General features: G+C 37.8%; 1 non-coding gene across 1 annotated transcript; it reads right to left on the reverse strand.

Annotated features, from left to right (window-relative positions):
- Positions 1 to 3337: 3337 nt before the first annotated feature.
- Positions 3338 to 3409, reverse strand: TRNAW-CCA (transfer RNA tryptophan (anticodon CCA)). Its single transcript has one exon. It is a non-coding gene; the product is annotated as a tRNA-Trp (tRNA).
- Positions 3410 to 7020: the final 3611 nt, after the last annotated feature.

A 7020-nucleotide genomic window follows, 5' to 3' on the forward strand; every position in this document is an offset into this window, starting at 1 on the left:
TTATTATAGCCGTGGAAATGAGGAGCTGAATGGAATTTCATTCAATTCCAGAAGGAATGCATGTTATTTTGGAGCTTCTACACATAAGTAAAGGCTTCCTAGGTGGTGCAGTGGCAAAAAATCTGCCTGCCAATGCAGAAGACACAAGAGATGTGGATTCAATCCCTGGGTCAGCAAGATCCTCTGGAGGAGGAAATGACAACCCACTCCAGTGTTCTTGCCTGGAGAATTCCATGGACAGTGTAGCCTGTGGGCTACAGTCCATAGGGTTGCAAAGAGTCAGACACCTGGCAGAGTGACTGAGTATCCACACAGGTAAGAGAAGCTCCAAAGTATGGGAGCTCTAACACAAGTTCCTCCTTAACTACAAGGGGAGCTGGGAAACATAAAAAAGGAAATTAGATAGTTGGTTAGTATCATTGTCTCTTTCTCCATAATTATTCAATAAAATTTGAATTAATTAATGAATAAATGATTATAATGAAGATAAAATAACTGAAGCATTTGTTCATCATTTAGCCTCGTGTCTGGCATTTGACATTACCAAACACTTCCTACCTCCAGGTCTTTTATTTATATAATGACTCTTCAGTAGCTGGTTGTTTGCTATTAAGGTTGATTTCTAAAAAAATGCAATCTTACATTTTTTAGGTCTAAATTTTTTATTTCTTTCATTTGACAAGTACATAATGACACTGACAACTTTCATCAATATATAACTGTCTTTAAAGACCCACTCTGCATAAATCATCTGTTTTTAATAATGTTCACTTTTATCCTTCTCATTCAAAGCTCATTATGAAATATAATAACATAGGAACTAAACAGCATATGGGTTTCTTTGATGACCATATTTATAAGAGAAATTCTAGTCTCTAGTTTCATTCTTCAAGTTTCAGATCAGCTTAAAAGGAGACTTTGAAACTTGAGTTCTTAAAGTCTTTGAATATAAACCAATTTGCATTTCTAGACAGAAAGTACCTGAAATACTTATTCCTTCAATAATTAAGTTTTTTGTAATGAAATCAAGCAATCAACCATGTTTCTTAAGAAGAAATAAAAGTAGTATCATAGAGGGGGACAGAGAGCAGGTAAGATTTATACACGTTGCAAAATGAAAGAAATGCTAATAGGCTGCTAGAACCAAAGTGAAGTTAGACTCACATAGCCATGAAGAGGAAAGTTAAACTTTCTTTTTCTCATAGTATGTGCTGTGCTTTGTCATATAGTCATTTCCGACTATTTGAGACCCCATGGACTGCAGCCTGCCAGGCTTCTCTGTCCATGGAGATTCTCCAGGCAAGAATACTAGAGTGGTTGCCATGCCCTCCTCTAGGGGATCTTCCCAACCCAGGGATCAAACCTGGGTTTCCCACATTGCAGGCAGATTCTTTTATTGACTGAGCCACCAGGGAAGCCCAAGAATACTGAAGTGGTAGCCTATCCCTTCTCTAGAGGATCTTCCTGACCCAGGAATTGTACTGGGGTCTCCTGCATTGCAGAGAAGGCAATGGCAACCCAATCCAATACTCTTGCCTGGACAATCCCATGGACGGAGGAGCCTGGTAGGTTGCAGTGCATGGGGTCATTAAGAGTCGGACATGACTAAGCGGCTTCACTTTCACTTTTCATTTTCATGCATTGGAGAAGGAAATGGAAACCCATTCTTGTATTCTTGCTTTGAGAATCCCAGGGATGGGGGAGCTTGGTGGGCTGCCATCTATGGGGTTGCACAGAGTCAGACACGACTGAAGTGACTTAGCAACAGCAGCAGCTCCTGCATTGCAAGTGGACTCTTTACCAGCTGAGTTACCAAGGAGTATACCTAGCATATTAAGACTGGGAAATACAGTATAATATTTCCAAGTCTCAGGTCCCCAATTATTTGCAATTATCTTAAGGGTAGATACCACCCTTATGGCAGAAAGGGAAGAGGAACTAAAAAGCCTCTTGATGAAAGTACAAGAGGAGAGTGAAAAAGTTGGCTTAAAACTCAACATTCAGAAAACAAAGATCATGGCATCCGGTCCCATCACTCCATGGGAAGTAGATGGAGAAACAGTGGAAACAGTGTCAGACTTTATTTTTTGGGGCTCCAAAATCACTGCAGATGGTGATTGTAGCCATGAAATTAAAAGGCGTTTACTCCTTGGAAGAAAGGTTGTGACCAACCTAGATAGCATATGCAAAAGCAGAGACATTACTTTGCCAACAAAGGTCTGTCTAGTCAAGGCTATGGTTTTTCCAGTAGTCATGTATGGATGTGAGAGTTGGACTGTGAAGAAGGCTGAGTGCCAAAGAATTGATGCTTTTGAACTTTGGTGTTGAAGAAGACTCTTGAGAGTCCCTTGGACTGCAAGAAGATCCAACCAGTCCATTCTGAAGGAGATCAGCCCTGGGATTTCTTTGGAAGGAATGATGCTAAAGCTGAAACTCCAGTATTTTGTCCACCTCATGAGAAGAGTTGACTCATTGGAAAAGACTTTGATTCTGGGAGGGATTGGGGGCAGGAGAAGAAGGGGATGACCGAGGATGAGATGACTGGATGGCATCACTGACTCAATGAACGCGAGTCTGAGTGAACTCTGGGAGTTGGTGATGGACAGGGAGGCCTGGCGTGCTGTGATTCATGGGGTCGCAAAGAGTCAGCCACGACTGAGCGACTGAACTGAACTGAACTGAATGTTTAGTTTTCGTATTCAGAAAAGCTGATGGATATTTTCACTTTCCCCTTAAATGATACAAGCCACCTGAATGAAATTATTTTTTGACTGTAGTCAGTGTAATGATATTGGTAGTCTTATGCAGAGCTGTATGATAAATCACACTGACCAAATTCCAGATCCTGGTTCAATCACTTACCTTGGTATCTTGGGCCAATTTTTCCGGTCTTCAATTTTCTCATCTCTAAGTGGGAAACTAACAGTCACACATCACAGTTTTGGGGATTAATGACATAACTAACATATGCAAAGTGTCCAACGTATTTGTCTTTGTCAGCTTGGGTTGCTATAGCAAAATACCAAAGATGGTTGTTTAAACAACAGATGTTTACTCCTCAGTCAAAGCTTTATCTCATCCTCATTATCTTTGAAGACCTTTCTTCCAAATACCACCACACTAGGGGTTAGGGCTTTAGCATATGAATTCGGGGAGATTCATTCATTCTATAGCCATATCCTAAGTGCTTACCTCATTATAGGTGGTGAGGTGAAGTCGCTCAGTCATGTCCGACTCTTTGTGACCGCATGGACTGTAACCTACTATGCTTCTCCGTCCATGGGATTCTCCAGGCAAGAATACTGGAGTGGATTGCCATTTCCTTCTCCAGGGGATCTTCCCAACCCAGGGATTGAACCCGGGTCTCCTGCATTGGAAGCAGACGCTTTAACCTCTGAGCCACCAGGGAAGCCCTAAACTTTTTTTATTAAATTATAATTGACTTAGATTTATGTGCATAACATCATGATTCAATATCTTAATACATTGTGAAATGACTACCACAAGTCTAGTTATCATACAAAGTTATTACAATAATATTGATTATATTCCCTATGTTGTACATTATATCCTTGTGACTTATTCATTTTATAAATGGAGTTTGCACCTCTTAATTGCCTTCACTTATTTTGCCTGTTCCCCACCTTCTTCCCTCTGACAATCACCAGTTTGTTTATAAGTCTGTTTCTGTTTTGTTTATCTGTTTTTTAGATTCTGTATATAAGTGAAATCATATAATATTTGTCTTTGTCTAACTTATTTCACTTAGCATAGTATACTCTAGATCCATCCATGTTGTCCCAAATGGAAAGATTTCATTCCTTTACACGGCTGAGTAATATTCCATCACATATATGTATATATAATATCACTATATAGTATATGTATATATAATATACCACTTCTTTATCCATTCATCTATGATGGACACTTAGCTTGCTTCCAATTCTTGGCTATTGTAAATAATGCTACAATTAATATGTTGTTGTTATTGTGTAGTTGCTAAGTTGTGGCCAACTCTTGTGACCCCATGGACTGTAGCTAGCTAGATTCCTCTGTCCATGAGATTTCCCACAGAAGATTACCTGAGTGGGTTTCCATTTCCTTCTCCAGAGGGACGTTCCTGACTCAGGGATTGAACCTGCATCTCTTGCATTGGCAGGCAGATTCTTTACCACTGAGCACCAGGGGAGCCCACAATAAACATAGCAATGTGTATGTGTGTGTGTATTATATATATATATATGTGTGTGTGTGTGTGTGTGGTGGTGGTGGTGGTGGTGAAGTCATTAAGTCATGTTTGACTCTTGAGACTTCATGAACTGTACCCCCAGTCTCCTCTGTCCACGGAATTCTCCAGGCAAGAATACTGTAGTGGATAGCCGTTTCTTTCTCCAGAGGATCTTCCTAGCCTGAGGACTGAACCTGGGTCTCCTGCATTACAGGCAGATTCTTTACCAACTGAGCCACCAGGGAAGTCCATATATATGTGTGTATAAACGCATATGTATGCACGTATATATATGTACACATGAATACATATGTGTGTATATAAATATATATGTATCTTTTATAATTTATATTTTCATTTTCTTCAGATAAATTCTCAGAAATTAAACTTTTGGATTATATGATAGTTCTACTTTTTAATTTTTGAGGAAACTATATAGTGTTTTCCATTGCAGCTGCACCAATTTACATTCTCACCAATAATACATAAGAGTTCCCTTTCCTACATGTTCTTGCCAACCCTTGTTATTTTCTATCTTTTGGATAATAGCCATAAGATTTTAAAAGATTTTATGGGCATAGAGCTATAAGATTTTAGTTGAAAAAATTAACATTGCAGTTAACCTTTATAAACTGTAATATTAAAGAGTTCAAATGCCTATAAATGCAGCTACTATAAGACACAGTAGTTATGAAAAGTGGTTTTCCAGCCCCATGGGAAAAGTGATAATTCAGTTGGGTGGACCAAAAAGTAATTTACGACTGTCTTCAAACTAAAAGAACACTGTGAAATTGGAAAATTCAAGAAGGCAAGACATAAAATAGCACACAGCCCTACAGTCTTCCAGAAAGAAAGGAAAAACAAAATAAAACAAGTATGAAATTAGAGAAAGTAGCATGAAGGCCAGTGTCTTCTAGTTTTGCCCTGTATCTATGTGCAGTAAGCATACTTAATGTTTCTCATACAATATTATTAAAATGATATTAACTTCCTGGAATATAGCATTTTGACTTATTTGTTGAAGTTTCTAGATATACTTATGTGTATTGTATGCAAGTATATATTAATGCTCTTGAAACAAATTGCTACAGGCATGCTCTGGCACACAGTAGATGGGGAATAGGAATTTGTTTCTCAAGGATTTGCTTTATAATTTAATAATTGATGGCATTTCAATTAATAAATTATATATATATTATTTGATTAGACATAAAAAGAATATGTGACATAATCCAGTTCATATCCACAGAAACTGACTGCAGAAGGACCAGTTTTTTTGGTTCACTCTCTCCTTGGGAACTGGGAGGGTGTGGGAAGAGAATAGCTCTAGGGGAGTGAGGGATTTTCAGCACTAGATTTAGGAAGCAAGCTAGGAAAGGGAACCCGGAGGTGAGTGCTGTTATAACAAAGTATCACAAATTGGGTAGCTTAGAAAACCTGCCATTTATTTTCTCACAGTTCTGGAGAACAGGAGGCTAAAAATGAGGTGCTGGCAGGGCCATGCTGCCAAGGCCATTAGAGAAGAATCTGTTTCAGGGCTCAGTCCTAGCAAGTAGATTGCCTTCTTTCTTCTTTTTGTGTCTCTGTATTATCTTCTCTTTTCATGTGTCTGCTTCTTTTCATGAGTTTTTATGTTTTTTATAAAGACACCAGTCATTTTAGTATAGGCACTGCCCCATGCCAATATGACCTCATCTTAACTTTAATTACATTGATAACAACCCTATTTCCAAATAAAGTCCCATTCTGGTAGTTAGGATTTCACCGTACAAATGTTAAGGGACACATTCAATCCATAATAGTGTGTTTATGGTAAAAGGTTTAAAAATTACAGGCCACCACTTAGAGATGGAAGCATCTTCATCAGTTGTGAAATAGAGTTCTCTTATTTTCTCTAGGAGAAAACTAAAGTCAATGTAATGAGGAAACTTTCCTGACATTAATTTATTTGTATCAGAGTTAGGCCACAATTAAGATATTTCTAATCTAGGTTATTCTCTATTATGCTATACCATGGTAACCTTTGGTTCTCATGGATGTTGATGTGCATGTGTAAGTACGGAACATGATCTCATTAGGAAATCCAAATGGGTTATTGTTCAGCTGGAAGTAAAACACTGAATACTACCAATCATTATAGGATATCAGATAGCCTGGGACTGAAATAAACTCATAAATTTCTTCTTTCTACTGTATATCCCTCCTTATGTGGAGCATGAACAGGAAGAAGCATTTAATTATGGGATAGAAAGAAATAAGTTGCTAGATAGCCAAAGATGTTGCTCTCTCCAAGGTACCAAGTATAGTCTCATTTCTATATTGGCAAGAGCCAAGAGTTCCTATAATCCATATGGCTCATATTTCCAGAGAACAGAGAAGGATAGAAAATGAGTAAATGCCCTTTAAGGGACAAATGAAAAATATCCATCACAAAATTGAAACAAACAATAATATTCAATTATTAGAGATGATGCCAGACAAAGAAATATTCTTAGATAATAGTGTGTATCATATTCCTAAGTTACAAAATGGTAACAGAATAGCATTTTATAGTTAAAATTAACATAGATATGTGAACTGGAGAACAAACAGTAATATGGGACTAGGAGGACAAATAATTCTAAGAAGCTATCTCAAAAGAGAAAAAAAAAAAGAGAGAGAGAGAGAGAATGTGAACTGATAGACTGTGTTCAGATGCATTGAGCAGGGATTTCCTCTATGTAGAGAAAGGATAAATGAAAAAAAAGTACCTTAAAAAATAGGAAAATAATATTTCAAGCCACAGTTCA

The sequence above is a fragment of the Budorcas taxicolor genome, chromosome 8 (assembly GCF_023091745.1).
Source record: "Budorcas taxicolor isolate Tak-1 chromosome 8, Takin1.1, whole genome shotgun sequence".
Lineage (NCBI taxonomy): Eukaryota > Metazoa > Chordata > Mammalia > Artiodactyla > Bovidae > Budorcas > Budorcas taxicolor.